General features: G+C 44.1%; 1 pseudogene; it reads left to right on the forward strand.

Annotated features, from left to right (window-relative positions):
• The first annotated feature begins 680 nt into the window (after nt 1–680).
• LOC148134638 (uncharacterized) lies at nt 681–1,547 on the forward strand (annotated as a pseudogene).
• Nucleotides 1,548–18,527: the final 16,980 nt, after the last annotated feature.

Here is an 18,527-nt window from a genome sequence, read left to right on the forward strand (position 1 = left end):
AGACCCACACAGCAGTCTGGAATAAGCACTGGGTGCAGTTCGAAGTTTGAGGATAAGACTTAAAGCGATTCTGCATGGGAGCGGGACGCGTGAGACAGGGATTGACAAAGAGTGATTCTGGATCTAGTCGCAGAGGCAGGGAGAGTGTGTGGGACAGGGATTTACAGAGCGTGGTTCTGTACTGAGTCCCAGGCGAAGGAGAGGGTGTGGTCGCGGAGATTTACAGAGTGTGATTCTGGATTCAGTCCCAGGAGGCAGGAGAGGGTGTTGTCAGACCGTGATCTGATTTCAGGAATGGCAAATGCACCTGGAATTGTGTGTTCTGAATTTCTTTCCTGTGCTTATTCAGGGCTTTGGTGATCCCATTTTTCTAGGGGCTTTGGAGCTTTGAAGCAGTGTATTTCCTGCCATCTAATTTGCATCATATATCTCACCATTATTTGGCAATCACTGACTTCATCAAGACTTCAATATTACCATGCTTTGCATATTTATATCTGATTTGACGGTGAAAAATATTTCAGACATCACTGTGACTGCAAGTGTTCTCATGAACTGTGGCAAGAACTGTAACCAGTTCCAGAGTGTAAGAAAGCATTGCAACATTGATACGAGGGAGAAATTAATGTGTGTGTGTGCACCTCCATGTATGTGGATAAATCTTCTACTGATTGTCCACCATGGAGAGAGATAAGGAAGCCCATGCTACAGAGAAACCATGGAAATGTGCGGACTGTGGGAAGGCATTTGATTTTCTGTCCTTGCTGGAAATCCATTGAAGTAGTCATGCTGGTGACAAACTCTGGAAATGTGGGGGCTGTGGTAAGGGATTCAGTTTTCCATCCAAGCTAGCAATTCATCAACGCAGTCACACTGGAGAGAAACCCTGGAAATGTGCAGGCTGTGGGAAGGGATTCAATTACTAATTCTTACTGGAAGCCCATCGGCGCAGTCACACCGGGGAGAGGCCATTTACCTGCTCCAAATGTGGGAAAGGATTCACTGATTCACCCCAGCTGCTGACTCACCAGCGAGGTCACACCGAGGAGAGGCCATTCTGCTGCACTTACTGGGGAAAGGGGTTCAGGCATTTCCATGCCCTCAGTGGACACCAATGAGTTCACACTGGAGAAAGGCCATTTATTTGCTCTGTGTGGGGGGAGGGATTCACTCAATTATCACACCTGCTGACTCACCAGCGGGTTCATACTGAGGAGAGACCATTCCACTGCACTCACTGTGGAAAGGGATTCAGGCACTTGGGCACCCTCAAAGGGCATCAGCGTGTTCGCACTGGCGAGAGGCCATTTATCTGCTCTCTTTGTGGGAAGGGATTTGCTCATTCTTCGGGCCTGCGAAGACACCAGCATGTGCACACTGGAGATAGACCATTCCTCTGCTCAGTGTGTGGAGGGAGATTCACTGATTCATCCACCCTGGTGAAGCACCGACGAATTCACGCTGGGAGAGACCATTCAACTGCTCCCTGCGTGGCAAGTGATCCATTGCTTCATCCATCTCCTGATAGACTACCAAATTCTCACTGAGGAATGACCACCGCACTCCCAGGCAAAAGGGTTCAGACGTGCATCCATGTTCATTTTACACCTCCAAGCTTACACTGGAGAGAGGCCATTCACATGCTCAGTGTGGGAAAGGATTCACTAATTCATTCCAACTGCTGAGATGTCATCAGTTCATGAGTGACTGCAGGGATATGTTTCTGCTGTTAACTCAGTTAAACAGATTGTGATGTCAGGTGTGCTACAGACGTTAAGATAATTTGTTCTTGGGTTTGGAATTTGAACTAGTGGTATGTGGTTTTGGTCTGTGTGAACCCATAACCTCTCAACCAAAATGCAAGAGGGGACAGTTTGTGAAGTGATAATGGGAGTTTTACTTGCTTTGTGAGAGGTTTACAGAGCAACATTTGAAAGACATTGTTCTCAACCAAAGGCAAACTAATGAATTGATTTTTTGTTTTTGTTTTGCTTATTTGAAAAACTGGGATCAGAAAACATTTGGTTTGAATTCATAGAAGACCTGGTTGAAGTGAGACCAATTTCTCCAGGAGAAAGGAGTTAGTTCAGAACAGTTAGAAAATAGTTTCTCTCAGTGTAGACTTTAATTTGAAAGTTTCAGACCAGAAGTGTTTAGTTAGAGCCTTGAAGGGGTATTTGAAGCTGAGAAAGTTGAAGCTCAGTTGTGTAAATAATCAAGAACATGTCTATCAAACTCGCAAGACCAGGAATTAAAATAAATAGTTAAGTCCAACGTGTAATGTGGTCGAGAAGGGAGCTCTCTAGTATCTGAGTACTGTAAAGTGATGGTGTGGGAAAAATGGAATGTTATTCTACTGCGTTTTGAAATTATTCAAATGGTGTTATATGTAAATAGCTTAGTTTGTTCTATTGAACTTTAGTTTCTTTTGCGTAATAAACTTCTGTTTTAAAACTCGAGCATTGTGTGCTTACATTTCAGTGAATGGTCATGTTGTTAAATAAAAAAAAGAAATTCTATCAAGCCAGGTTTCTTTCTGGCATATGACTTGTCCCGTAATACCATCAGGTAGGATCATAACAGAAGTCAATGAGGACATTCCCTTTGTTAGAAAGACCCAATAATGTTTCAAACTCTGAAGAAATAGTATTGAATATGAGAAGGAATAACCTCCTGTCAGTACAGTCTAGGCTTGTTATGTTTGACAAGGACATGTCTCTTGCATAAACCCTGAAACTTGATAGAGTGGGGAATCTTTTGACTCATATGTCGACCAGCTGTCTCGAGTAGACGTTCAACAGAATGTTCCAGGAAGCCAGAAAATGACTTCATGGACCTCTGATAGAAATAGGTGGGAGTACCTTGAATATCTGACCCTTGCTGCTGTCTATTCTCTGCTTCCTGTTAGCCATTTAATCTTCTACGCATGCCAATATGTTACCATTAATGCCATGAACTTTTATTTATAAACTTTATGTGCCACCTTATCAAATGCCTTCTGAAAATCTAAATGCTATTTAAGTACTTTTATTTACATCACTAGTTATTTCTTCAAAGAACTAGAATAAATTAGTTAAACATGATTTTTCTTTGACGCAGCCATCCTGGCTCTGACTGATTACTTTGAACTTATCTAAGTTCCCTGTTATACGAATAAAAAAAAAGTCCCCAGATTCACTTTCTTAACTCTTTTCTGGCTCTCTGAGAACAGTATTCCCTGTCTGTTTTAATATTTTTGGGCTAACTTGCTCTTGCATTCTACTTTTTTCCCTCCTCAATATTTTCAGAATTCTTTGTTTCTTTTCATATTCTTTCAAATCTTCTGACATAGGTTTAAGGTGAGAGGGGAAAGATTTAAAAGGGACAACTCTTTTCATGCAGAGGGTGGTGTGTGTCTGGAATGAGCTGCCAGAGGAAGTGGTGGAGGCTGGTACAATGACAACATTTAAGAGGCATCTGGATAGGTATATGAATAGGAAGGGTTTAGGGGGATATGCGCCAAGTGCTGGTAAAATTGGAATGGAGTAAATGAGAATATCTGGTTGGCATGGACAAGTTAGACTGAAGAGTCTGTTTCCGGGCGGTACAGCTCTACGGGGAGAAAGTGAGGACTGCAGATGCTGGAGATCAGAGGTGAAAATGTTTTGCTGGAAAAGCACAGCAGCTGAAAAATCCTGAAGAAGTGCTTATGCCCGAAACGTCGATTCCCCTGGTCTATGACCCTATGACCTACCACTACCTTTCACAACCATATTTTCTTTAAGTTTGACCTTTTGTTTTGTTAACCACAGATGGGGAATTTCAAATTTATTTGTTGCAATGTATCCATTCTGTGCTTTCTGAAACATCTTTTAAATGTTTGCTAATGCATCTCCATCGACATATCCCTTAACTTAGTCCACTTTGGCTTGTTCTGCTCTTGTGGTCTCATAATTGCCCTTATTTAAATTCAAAATAGTCGTCTTCGACCAAACTTCTCTCCCTTAAACTGTATGTAAAATTCAATTTTATTCTGGACACTGCTGCCCAGAGATACTTTTGTTATGAGCTCAATAATTAATCCTACCTCGTTGGTCAAAACCAGATTTGAGTAGACCTGCTCTCAAGTTGGTACCATAAGGTGCTGTTCTCAGAAATTGTCCTGAAAACATTCAATGAATTCCTCAAATAGACATTTTCCCATTTGATTTTTCAGGGAAGTTAAATTCCCATTTTATCTGTTTCTGCCTAGGGGACTGATTGCAATTTGTGTTTGTGATTGGTGAGAGGGACTGAATGCAATGTGTGCGTAGTAGTGGAGCAGAATTGATTACAATTAGATTAGATTACATTAGATTAGATTACATTACAGTGTGGAAACAGGCCCTTCGGCCCAACAAGTCCACACCGACCCGCCGAAGCGAAACCCACCCATACCCCTACATTTACCCCTTACCTAACACTACGGGCAATTTAGCATGGCCAATTCACCTGACCCTGCACATCTTTTGGACTGTGGGAGGAAACCGGAGCACCCGGAGGAAACCCACGCAGACACGGGGAGAACGTGCAAACTCCACACAGTCAGTCGCCTGAGGCGGGTATTGAACCCGGGTCTCAGGCGCTGCGAGGCAGCAGTGCTAACCACTGTGCCACCGTGCCGCCCACATTACAATGTCTGTGTGTCATTAGGGGAAGATGTTGCACGCATGTGTTTCTTGTCATAATCCCAATTGGTGTTATGACTGGTCACATTGAATCGCGCTGAAAGCTGGCCTGGTTGATCATATTTTCCTTTACATCTCCAGCTAAATACTTCTACAAGCTTCAAATACAAAACCCAAAAGCATGTTTTTCTCTAATCTATGGACAATATCACTGACCAAACAAAGAAAGTAATCTCTGAGCTTCTGACCTCAATGCCTAATGCGCAACACTGGTTTCTTTATTCAGCCGTAAACTCTTCCAATGTAAACAAGTTACCATTAGCCTCACAGAACTGCGTCTGGAAGAATCCTTTTAAAAGCAGTTACCCATGGTGACAGGAATCCTACGGGTTAATCATTAAATTCTGTCAGGCAGACAGAAAAGCCACATGCCAAATTCCAATATTTAAAAATAAATGATCTTCAAACATAAATAAAACACACTCTACATCGCAGTGTGAGTACTGATGGAGACAGATAGATTACAATGTGTGTGTAATAGGGGAGATGTATGGAATACAATGTGTGCGTGTAGTGGGGCAAAAGGACATATTATAATGTGAGTGTATGTCATGGAAAAATGGGCTGATTACAAGATGTGTCTGTTTAGGGAGGGAGAGAAAGATATTATAAATATGTGTGGTGATAGACAGGTGTGTGTGTGTGTGTGTGTGTGTGTGTGCGCGCGCGTGGGTGGAAATTGACAAATTACAATGTGTATGTCATAGAGTCCTACAGCATGGAGACACACTTCGTCCCAAACTGGTCCATGCCGACCAAAATGTCTATCCACGCTAACCCCATTTCCCTGCACTTGGGCCATATCCCTCTAATCCTTTCCTATCCATGTATTTGTCCAGATGCCTTTTAAATGTTATTAATATACCCACCTCAACCACTTCCACTGACAGCTCATTCCATTTGTGTACCACCCTCTGTGTAAGAAAGTCGACCTGAGGTTCCCTTTTATTCTTCCCCCTCTAACCTTAAATTGATGCCCTCTAGTCCTCGATTCCCAATCCTGGGAAAAAGACTAAGTGCATCCACCTTATCCATGCCTCTCATGATCTTATACACCTCTATAAGGTCCCCCCCTCACTCTCCTACACTCTAAAGAAAAAGTCCTAGCTTGTTCAACCTCTCCCTATAACTCAGACCCTCGAGTCCAGGCAGCACCCTGGTAAATGTCTTCTGCACTCTTTCCAGTTTAATAACATCCTTCCTAACGTAAGGTGACCAAAATTGCACACCACACTCCAAGTGCAGACTCACCACCGTCCTGTACAACTTCAATATAACTTCCCAACTTCTCTATTCAATGCCCTGACTGGTGAAGACCAAAAGCCTTCTTCCCTGCCCTGTCTACCTGGGACTCCACTTTCAGAGAACCATGCAACTGAACTCCAAGGTCCCTCTGTTTCACTACAATCCTTAAGGCCCTATCATTCATCATGAAACCCCCTGATTTGATTTGCCTTTCCAAAATGCAAGACCTCACGCTTATCTACATTAAACTCCATTTGCCATTTCAAGGTCCTGCTGCAATTTCTGACAATCTTCCTCACCATCCATGATACCTCCTATTTTAGTGTCATATGCAAACTTAGTAATCATACCTTGTACATTCTTATCCAAATCATTCATATAGATAACAAACCGAATGGGCCCAGAACCAACACCCGAAGCACTCCACTAGTCACAGGCCTCCAGTCCAACAAGCATCCTTCCACTATTACACTCTGCTCTCTCCCATCAAAACTATTGCATCTCCAATTTGCCACCTCTCCATGGATTCCATGCAATCTTGCCTTCCAGAGTAGCCAACCATGTGGAACCTTATCAGAGGCCTTACTGAAATCCATGTAGACTACACCGACCACCCTGCCCTCATCAACATTCCTGGTCACTTCATCAAAGAACTCTTAGCAAATTTGTGAGGTATGATCTCCCATGCACAAAGCCATGCTGACTGCTCCTAATCAAGCCCTCTCTTTCCAAATGCATGAATATCTTTTCCCTCGGAATCTTCTCAAGTAACTTACCTACCACAGATGTTAGGCTTACAGGTTCCCAGGATTTGTTTTTGCAGCCCTCCTTGAATAATGGCACAACATTCACTACCCTCCAGTCTTCCGGGACCTCACCCATGGCTAACGATGATGTAAAGATATCAGCCAGGGCCCTGCAATTTCTTCTTTCGCCTCTTGCAGGATTCTTGGAAGTCAGGAACAGTAGATTTATCCATCTTCGTACATTCTAATATGTCTAACACCTCCTCTACTGTGCCCAAGATATGGCCACTAACTTTCCCAAGTCTTCATGTCTTTCTCCATGGGAAACACAGAGGAGGAAAAATCATTGAGGACTTCACCCATCTCCTGCAGTTCCACACATTCATATCCACTTTGGTCCTGGAGGGGTCCTATACTCTCTCTAGCTATTATTTTTCCTTTGATATACTTAAAGAATCTCTAATCTTCTCAGCCAAAACTATCTTATTCCCCCTTGTGTGTGTCTGTAGAGGGTTAGATGGACAGATTACAATGCGTGTGCCTGTAGAGGGGTTAGATGGACAGATTACAATGTCTGTGTATGTAGAGGGGGAGACGGACAGATGACAATTGGTGTGTCTGTAGAGGGGGAGACGGACAGATTACAATGTGTGTGTCTGTAGATGGTTAGATGTACAGATTACAATGTGTGTGTCTGTAGAGGGGGAGACGGACAGATTACAATGTGTGTGTCTGTAGAGGGTTAGATGGACAGATTACAATGTGTGTGTCTGTAGAGGGGGAGACGGACAGATTACAATGTGTGTGTCTGTAGAGGGTTAGATGGACAGATTAGAATGTGTGTGTCTGTAGAGGGGGAGACGGACAGGTTACAATGTGTTTCTGTAGAGGGTTAGATAGACAGATTACAATGCATGTGTCTGTCGAGGGGTAGATGGACAGATTACAATGTGTGTGTCTGTAGAGGGGTAGATGGACAGATTATAATGTGTGTGTCTGTAGAGGGAGAGACAGACAGATTACAATGTGTGTGTCTGTAGAGGTGGAGATGGACAGATTACAATGTGCGTATCTGTAAAGTGGGAGACGGACAGATTACAATGTGTGTGTCTGTAGAGGGTTAGATGGACAGATTAGAATGTGTGTGTCTGTAGAGGGGGAGACGGACAGGTTACAATGTGTTTCTGTAGAGGGTTAGATAGACAGATTACAATGCATGTGTCTGTCGAGGGGTTGATGGACAGATTACAATGTGTGTGTCTGTAGAGGGGTAGATGGACAGATTACAATGTGTGTGTCTGTAGAGGGAGAGACAGACAGATTACAATGTGTGTATCTATCGAGGGGTAGATGGACAGATCAGAATGTGTTTGTGGGAGATGTGGGGGATATGAATAAAGTACAATACGTGTGTTTCGTGGGGGAGCGTCTGATTAGAATGTGTGTGCATTTGGGAGGAGGACTGATTACAATCTGTCTGCATACAGCTGGAGAGGGGCAGATTACATTGTGTACGTGTATGGGGTAGAGGGAGAGATTATAACATCTGTGGGTATGTTGGGGGGACCAACTAATCACAACGTTTGTATCATGGGGGCAGATGGACTGATTACAATGTGTGTTTGTAATCGGGTAGAGGGACTGATTGAAATGTGCGTGTAAAATAGTGAAGTAGGATTGATTACCTTGTGTGTGTGTGTTTGTATATGTAGTTGGGGGAAGGGGAGGTCGTAGATTTGTTCACCGAGTCGATGTGTTTTACTGCAGACGTTTCGTCACCTCGCTAGGTGACATTGTCAGTGCACCTGGTGAAGCATTGGTGGTCTATCCTGCCCGGTATTTATGTGTCCCTGTTTTATTTGGTACTTACGGTTCTGTAGCCTGTGTGGTTTGTATATGGAGTTCAGTGCAATATGTTTTTTGATTGAGTGCCAGGCTTCAAGGAGTTCTCTCGCGTGTCTCTGTTTTTCCTATGCCAGGATGGTTACGTTGTCCCAGTTGAATTTATGTCTTTTACTGTCTGTGTGGGTGGAAATGAGAGAGTACAAGTCGTGTCTGGAGTGACGAGCTGATGATCATGCACTAGTATTGGGGGAAGTTGTTGAGTGCAAGGTTTTTCTTGTTATAATCCCAGCTGAGCTTACCAATGGACACATCAGACCTCAGACTTAAAACTGGCCCGGTCAATTCTATTTTCTTTTACTAGTCAAGCACCAGCTAAGACTTCCAAAAACTTCAAACATGAAACAAAAAACGTGTTTTCTTTTTCTATACCATGAAATTCACCACTTACCATCGAAAATAAAATAATCTCTGAATTTCTGACCTCAATGCCTCATGCACCACGCTGGTTTCTTTATTCAGTCGTAAACTCTCACAATGTAAACACGTTACCATTAGCCTCACAGAACTGAGTCTGGAAGAATTGTTTTAAAAGCAATTACCCATCGTGACAGAAATCCGATGGGTTAATTATTAAATTCTGTCAGGCAGACAGAAAAACCACATGCCAAAATCCAATATTTAAAATAAATGATCTTTAAACATGAATAAAACATACATCGCAGTGTGTGTAGAGAGGGAGATGGGCAGATTATAATGTGTGATTGTAGAGAGAGAGATGGACAGATCGCAACGTAGGTGTATGGTGGGGTGAGGGACAGATTACAATGTGCATGTTTATTTGGGAAAAGTGACCAATTATAGTGTGCGTGCAGAGGGGGAGAGACTGATTAAAGTTTGTGTGTATAATCCAGGAAAGAGACTGGTTACAGTGTATTATAAAAGTGGAGAAGACATACTGATTACAGGGTGTGCACGCTGTGTGGGAGACTGTTTAGAATGTGTTTATGTGGAAAGGGGGATGTCTGTGTATGTGTGAGAGACTGAGTACAATGTTTGTGTGTGTAGCAGGGGAGAGGGACTGATTACAATTTCTGTGTTTTGTGGAGAAAAGAGACTGGTAACAATTTGTGTATGAAATGGGGGAGACGGACTGATTACAATGTGTAAGTGCAGTGGGGAAGACAGACTGATTGCAATATGTATGTGAGTGTGTGCAATATGTATGTGAGTGTGTGTGTAGTTGAGATTCCAATGTGTTTGTGTGTAGAGGGCAAATGGCCTCATTACATGTGTATGTATCCTGGTGATATAGACTGATGATAATTTGTTGGTGCAGCGGGGGATAGGGAGTGATTGCAATATGTTTGTCTGTTTGTGTATGGTGGGGTAGCGACTGAGTGCAATGTGTGTGTAGTAATGGAACAAGATTGATTGCAATGTGTGTGTGTGTTGGGGTAAGGTGTTGAGTGCAATGCTTTTCTTGTTATAACCCCAATTGATATTATGACTCGACACATTAGCTCTCAGACTGAAATCTCACCTAGTCAATCATATTCTCCTTTCTACCTCCAGCACCCAATTCAGACTTCTATAAACTTCAAACATAAAGGCCAAAAGCATTTCTTTTTCTCTCACCTATGGACAATACCACTGAACAAAGAAAGTAATCTCTGAGCTTCTGACCCCAATGCATCAGGCGCAACACTGGTGACTTTATTCAGTCATAAGCTCTCCCAATGCAAATAAATTACCATTAGCCTCACAGAACTGAGTCTCTTAGGATTATTTTAAAGCAATCACCACAGAGACAGACATCCAATGAGTTAATCATTAAACCCTGTCAGATAGACAGAAAAGCCACATGCCAAAATCAAATATCTAAAATAAATTGTCTTCAACATGAATAAAACATACATCACAGAATGTGGTGGGGTGAGGGACTGATTACAATGCGTGTATATTAGGAAGAGGGACTATTTGTTGCTTTGATTCCAATTATGTTACAACTAGACACATCAGTATTCAGAAATGAAATTGTTCTATTTCAGCTATTACAAGGGGGCATAGCTTTAAATTAAGAGGGGGTAGGTATAGGACAGATGTTAGGGGTAGATTCCTTACTCAGCGAGTCGTGAATTCATGGAATGCCCTGCCAGTAGCAGTGGTGGACTCTCCCTCATTATGGGCATTTAAGCGGGCATTGGATAGGCATATGGAGGATAGTGGACTAGTGTAAGTTAGGTGGGCTTGGATCGGCGCAACATCGAGGGCCAAAGGGCTTGTACTGCGCTGTATTCTTCTATGTTCTATGTTCTATGTTCTGGTGAACGCTGGATGCTCCCTCTTCAGGGGCACACAGTATTGCACAAGCTCATTGTGGTTGCTGGCAGCTAAGATACCCATGCACAAATCCACCCAAAGTTGTTTTCTGATACTGGATCAACAAATTGCTGACGTAATCAGACCCAAAAACATTGGTGTCGAATCTCCAATTTGACCAAACTCCTCCCCAATTGGCAGCTAAATCTTCAGAGTGTGGATGTCTAAAGTGGGTGAGTACAGCAAGGGTAATGTCAAATCATAAGCATGTCAAGACTCTGCACAGCAGAGTTTTGAGTAAAAGGCAATTAAGACAGTAAGAAGAGTGAGAGCAGGAGGGAATGGTGCCGATGATGATCTTCGGGACAATGAGGGAAAAGTCAAACCCAAAAATACAGGAAGCGGATATATGCAATGCCCGAAGGACTGAATGACATCTGTCTATACTGGAATCGTCTTTGCTGTTAGGAGGAGGCTATTCAGTCCCTCAGGATTGTCTCTCCCACGACCTTCTGGCTGATCTGGGACCACAGCTCATGAATCTTATGACAAACCACCTCACCAAGATGGCAGGCATCTGGCTGGGTCATTCCCTCACCAAAGTGGCGGCCAACGAGCCGCCTTCTCTCACCTGACCACGGGGTAAACGCAAAACCTGTGGGCTCTTATTCGGGGCCTCAGGCCTCTTCTTCCGGTCCCTGTCCCCTTTGAGAATATTCTGCACCTTCTCTGAGCATTCTTGACCTTGGCACCAGGAAGGCAGCACACCATTCTGATATTTCATTGCTGGTCACAGCAACATCTGTCTGTGCCTCTGACTAGAGAATCCCCTATCCTCTTCATGACAGAGGAGCCAGTCTTGGTACCAGAAACCTGGCTGTTCATGCTACTTTCCCCTGAGAGTACATCACCCCCTACATTTTGCAAAACAGCATACTTGATGAGAATAGCCACAGGAGACTCCTGCAGTACCTGCCTGCCTCTCCTACATTTCCTGGAAGTAACCCATCTATCTGACTGTATCTGCAGTTTTTCTTCCTCACTGAAACTGCCATCCAACACACACCCAGCTCTAACTGCCACTCCAACCAATCCATACAATAAAATAGGCTTCACAACCAAACACATTTCCTGCAAACATAATCTTCAGGAACATTGAAATTCTCCCGATTCGCCACGTTTGACAGGAAGAGCACATCACTCTACAAAATGCCATCTTTGCACCCTAACAATCAACAGAGCCAGAAAATAGCACTGTCTTACTCCTCTAATAACACTGCTCCAGGATAACTTAGTACCAATGTTTTATATTTTAAACAAAATTTTAATCAAGAGACTTAGATTACTTACAGTGTGGAAACAGGCCCTTTGGCCCAATAAGTCCCCACCAACCCACAACCCACCCAGACCCCTTCCCCTGCATTTACCCCTTCTACTAACACTACAGGCAATTTAGCATGGCCAATTCACCTAACCTGCACAGTGTTTTGGACTGTGGGAGGAAACCCATACAGACACGGGGAGAATGTGCAAACTCCACACAGTCAGTCGCCTGAGGCGGGAATTGAACCCGGGTCTCTGGCACTGTGCCACCATGCCGCCCACATAGTATTAAATCCAAAGAGGAGATATATAAAGTTGCCAGAAAAGCAGCAAGCCTGAAGACTTGGATCAGTTCAGAATTCAGCAAAAAAGGAAAGAAATATGAATCAAGAGGGAGGATATAAAATATGAGCGTAAACTGGTAGGGAACATTAAAACTGATTGAAAGCCTCTGTAAATATGTGAAAGGATAAAGATTAGCATAAACAAATGTAGGTCTGTTACAGTCAGAAATGGGAAAAACTGTAATGGAAATAAATAAATGGCAGAAGAACTGAACAAATGTTTTAATTTTGTCTTCACACAATAATGTATGAATAATTTCTCAAAAACTTCAAGAAACCAAGGGTCTTGTGAGAATGAAGAAGTGAAAAACATTTGTATTAGTAGAAAACATTGTGCTAGAGAAATTGATGGGGTTAAAGGGTGACAAATCAGCACAATTTAAGAATCTACATCCCAGAGTATTAAATAAAGTGGCCCTGGAAGTATTGATTGTGATGGTGGTCACCTTCCAAAATTCTACAGATTCTGAAACAGTTCCTATAGATTAGAAGTTGGCAAATGTAAGCCATTATTTAAAAAAAAGGAGGGGCAGAGAAAAAAATGAGAATTACAGACCAGTGAGCCTAACATCAGTAGCAGGACAAATGCTTTAGTCTATAATGAAAGATGTGATAACAGAACATTCAGAAAGCAACAACAGGATTCATCAAAGTCAGCATGGGTTTAAGAAAGGGAAATCATGCCAAGCTTAAAGAGGTGGCATGGTGACTTAAAGGTTTGCACTGCCATGTGCCAGGGACCTGGGTTCAATTCCAGTCTTGGGCTAATGTCTGTGTGGAATTTGCATGTTGTCCACATGTCTGTGTGGGTTTCCTCTGGGTGCTCTAGTTCCCTCCCACAGTCCAAAGATGTGCGGCTTAGATGGATATGCCATGCTAAATTGCCCACTAGTGTCCATTGATTAGGTGGATTAGCGATGGGAAATGTCGGGATAGGGTTGAAGAAAGTGAGGACTGCAGATGCTGGAGATCAGAGTCGAGAATGTGGTACTGGAAAAGCACAGCAGGTCAGGCAGCATCCAAGGAGCAGGAGAGTCGACTTTTTGGGCATAAGCCCTTCATCAGGAATGAGGCTTGTGGATTGGGGCTGAGAGATAAATGGGAGGGGTTTGGGGGAGGTAGCTGAGAAAGTGATAGGCGGATGAAGGTGAAGGAGAGGTGATAGGTCAGAGGGGCAGTGATGGACGGGTCTGGAGGGCGGTGCCGAGTTGGAGGTTTGGGACTAGGATAATTTTGGGGGAGAGGACATGAGGAAGCTGTTGAAATCCACATTTATCCCGTGTGGTTGCAGGGTCCCAAAGCAGAATATGAGGCATTCTCCCTCGAGGCGTCGGGTGGTAAGGGTTTGGCATGGAGGAGGCCCAGGACCTGCATGTCCTTGACAGAGTAGGAGGGGGAATTGAAGTGTTCAGCCACGGGGCAGTGGGGTTGGTGGGTGTGGGTGTCCCAGAGATTTTCTCTGAAACCATCTGCAAGAAGGCATCCTGTCTTCCCAATGTAGAGGCGATCATACCGGGTGCAATGGATACATGCAATGTATTTCGACATCCTCAGAAGGATACATGCAATACCTCTACCAATGTCATCTACTGCATCTGTTGCACCCGGTGTGGTCTCCTCTACAGGACGCCTTCTTGTGGATCGTTTCAAAGAACATCTGTGGGACACCCGTACCCACCAACCCCACCGCCCCATTGCTGAGCACTTCAACTCCCCCTCCCACTCCATCAAGGCATGCAGGTCCTGGGCCTCCTCCACCGCCAAGCCCTTACCTCCCAACGCCTGGACGAAGAACGCTTTGGGGTCCTGCAAGCACACGGGATAAATGTGGATTTCAACAGTTTCCTCATTTCTCTTCCCCCCACATTATCCCAGTCCCAAGCCTCCAACTCAGCACCACTCTCCAGACCTATCCATCCCTCCCCCCAACTCTCCCATCCACCTTCTCCCTCACCTTCATCCACGTATCGCTTTCCCAGTTACCTCCCCCCAACCCCACTACCCCTCCCATTTATCTCTCAGCCCTGACCCACAAACTTCATCGCTGATGAAGGGCTGATGTCCGAAACATTGACTGTCCTGCCCCTCGGATGCTGCCTGACCTGCTGTGCTTTTCCAGCACCACCCTCTCGACTCTGATCTCCAGCATCTGCAGTCCTCACTTTCTCCTAGTTGATTTCAACCCTGCTGTGAATCCTCTTCCAAGGATGCCTACCTTGAAGAAGTTCTCCTCCTCTCTCTACAAGGATCTCAGTGAGTCCCTGTCTCACTGGACCTCCCCAAGTCCTCTCCTATGCCCTGAAGCTCTTCAGCCATGTCCTCAAGCAGACTCGCTACCACAGCCACATCTCCTCCCTAAGTACCTGCCCACGGAACCGTCTGATTCCACATGGACTCCAGACCACATTCAGACCACCACAATTTGGACTTGAACAGGATACCCAGTACACACTACAAATGCAAAACCTTCAGCAACAATTCTCTTTCCAGATCCTCTGCTCCACCTTATCGGCCATGCGCCGCCATCTACTGTACCTGCAGTCAGTCCTGCCTCAGCTCAGAGCCTCACTTTTCGAGGCCTGCAACGGACGTCAGTATTTCTGCATCCTCAGAGGGATAGGGTAGGGGCTAGATTGGGTTGTGATGCACGTCAGAGGGCTGGTGCAGACTTGATAGGCCAAATGGTCCCTTTCTGCACTGTCAGGATTCTAATCTGGAATTTTTTGAGGGTGTAACTGTTAAATAGATAAAGTGTATTGGATGTCGTAGATTTAGAGTTCATAAAGCTTTTGAAGAGGTCCCACATGTCAGGTTAGTGGGGAATATTAAAGCACATGGGATAAGAAGCAAGTATTGGCATGGACTGAGAATTAGTTGACAGACAGGAAACAGAGAGTCCGAATAAATGGGTCTTTTTCTGGGTGGCAGGCAGTAACTGGTGGAGTACCACAAAGATCAGTTCTTGGGCCCTAGCTTTTCACAGTATGAATAAATGTCCTGGACGAGGGAACTAAATGCAATATTTCCAAGTTTGCTTTGATGACACAAAAATGGGTAGGATTGTGAGCTGCACAGAAGATGCAATGGAGCGTCAAGATGATTTGGACAAGTTGAGTGAGTGGGCAAACACATGGCAGATAGAGTAAAGTGTGGTTAAATATAAAATCGTACACTTAGATGTGGAAAACAATATGAAATAGTATCGTTTAAATGGTGGTATCTTGGGAATTATGGATCTACAAAGAGAATTGAATGGAGATCGGTAGGCGCAGCAAGCAATTAGGAAGATGAATGGTATATCGGCCTTCATTACAAGAGGATTTGAGCTCAGGAGGAGAGATGATGTGTTGCAGTTATATAGGGTCTTGGTGAGACCAGATATACAGAATTGCCTGCAGTTTTGATCTTCCTACCAAAGAAAGGATATACTTGCCATAGAGGGTGTGCAATGGAGATTCACTGGGTTGATACTGGGATGGCAGAATTATGAGAACAGATTGGTTTGACAAGGCCTGTGTTCACAAGTTTAGAAGAATGGGAGGGGATCTGATTGAACCATTTGAATTCTAACAGGACTGGTCATGCTAAATGCAGGGAGGATGTTTTCCCAGTTGGCTGTCTAGAAGGTCAGGATGCAGGGCAGATCATTTAAGACTAAGTTGAGGAAAGCTTTCTTCAGTTAAAAGGCGGTGAAAAACTGAAATAACTTCATTCCGGTATCCTGTCACCAAGTCACCCTTTATTTACACATGCATAGTACTTGACACCGCTCCCGCTCCCTCAGAGCCAGCTCTCAGAGCGAGCAGAATGCCTGAAACACCTATTTAACAGGATATTAAGAGTTCATAAGAGATCAGAAACTAAGTAGTTTTGGGGGATGATATAATGACAGTTAGGAAATAGGACATAACAAATGTTAAGATAAAAGCCAAGTTCATACAGATTGACGACAAGGAATTTGACAAGCTATGAGAGTGTGCTCCAGATCATCTAATCATTGAAAGAAAATTTTCTGTGAAGGATCTTAAAATTTTTACATGTTCAGTAGGGCAGGTATAGTGATGATATCTACATTTGTGAAGAAGTCCAAAGTCAGGGGCTGAAATAACTCCACAGAGGCCGGTATCCCGTCACCAAGTCACCCTTTATTTACACATGCATTGTACTTGACACTGATCCTGCTCCCTCAGAGTGAGCAGAACGTCTGAAACACCTGTTTAAATCTGTCAGTCAGGGCTCCATGATTGGACCAGGATAACAACCCCAATCAGGGAACTCATATTCTTTGATGTCTACCTGGTTGTCTTTGTTAAAATCACTACAAACGTGTGGAGTTTCCATACAATTTAATCAAACTATGCTGTGGTTATCAAGTCTACTTTAACAATAAGCATCAAAATGTGTTCCTACATCTGTTATTGGTGACATTTGCCATTAAGTGTAGCCCATTTCCGGTGCTCTTATTGATAAATGCACTCTAATTATTGACCTTCTGATTATACACTGCTGCTTCAGCTCCGATAATGTGTCATTCTCTCAATATCGATCCTACGACATTGCAGCGCTCTAATAGTGCTTACCGTCCCACAGTGCAGCACTCCATCCATTGTGCCCTTCGACAATGCCAAAGGCACGTTTTACGGAACCTCACACAGCATCCCATTGCCAATGTTCTGGCAGCACATGATTCCCTCAATCCTTCCCCTTCGACAGTGTAGCCCTCCCTTGGTGCTGACCTGCTGACAGTGCACTGCTTATTCAGTTATTTCCTTCTAATAGAACAGTGTCCCCTGAGTTATGGACTAATACAATGCCTTCAGTGCAGAAAGAGCTCATTTAGCCGATCAAATCCGAAGAGGATTCCCACCGAGAACCGACCCCCCCCCCCCCCCCCGCACCACCTTATCCCTGTAACTCTGCCTTGCCCACGGCTAATCCACCTAGCCTGCACATCCCAGGACACTGCAGGGAGGTTTCACATGGCCAATCCATTTAATTCGCACATCTTTTGACTTTGGGAGGAAACTGAAGTTACCCCACTGGTTATTGTCTGCCACCCAGAAAAAGACCCATTTATTCTGACTCTCTGTATTCTGTCTGTAAAGTAATCCTCAATCCATGCCAATACATTACTCCTTATCCGATGTGTTTTAATTTTAGCCTTATATGTGGGACCATATCAAACGCTGTATGAACTCCAAATCTACCACATCCATTGGTTCTCCTTTATCTATTCTACCAGTTACCATCCTCAAAACAACTCCAGGTTAAAATCCCAACAGTGCAGAAAGGGATGTTTTGGCCTATCAAGTTTGTGCCAGCCCTCTGAAGTGCATCCCACCCAGATCCAGCCCGCTGCCCTATCCCTGCATTTTCCATGGTGAACTCACCTAGCCTGCACATCCATGGACCTTATGGGACAATTTAACCTGGCTCAACCACTCTAACCTGCTCATCTTTGGACTGTGGGAGGAAACCAGAGCACCCAGTGGAAACCCACACAGACACAGGGAGAATTCTGCTCCTGTATTCTGATTTCCCTGTTCAGTATCTATTCAGTATCCTCAAAGCACGTCCGACTGACCTCGCACTGCAAGCTCCTCTGGAGGAACAGCATTCCCTCTTTAGGTTGTCAGCTTAGACTGCAATGTTTGAATCTTGATGTCGGACTTGGACCTGCAATGTTCTACCTCAGTCACAACAGCGGCAGCCGACAGCAGACACAAGCAAAGGTGACGGGTGAGTCTGAGCGACAAGATGTAAACATTGCCCCGAAATTTCCTGGCATCTACTTCCTTCAGGTGAAAGTCATGGCACTCTGATCAGAAATGAGACACCGAAAGGCAGAAGTGATCAGCTCCTAGATATTTATTCACTTGAAATTAGCAGGGAGACAGGATTTGTGTTGGAGAGTGCTCATGGGATTATCCATTTCAATGGAGCCTGAATTAAAACGTGTATCTTTCGGAGATCAGGAGGATGTCTCTCAACAATGATAC

The sequence above is a fragment of the Chiloscyllium plagiosum genome, unplaced genomic scaffold (assembly GCF_037043375.1).
Source record: "Chiloscyllium plagiosum isolate Xiang-an unplaced genomic scaffold, Cpla_swu_hap1 HiC_scaffold_53X, whole genome shotgun sequence".
NCBI classification, from domain to species: domain Eukaryota; kingdom Metazoa; phylum Chordata; class Chondrichthyes; order Orectolobiformes; family Hemiscylliidae; genus Chiloscyllium; species Chiloscyllium plagiosum.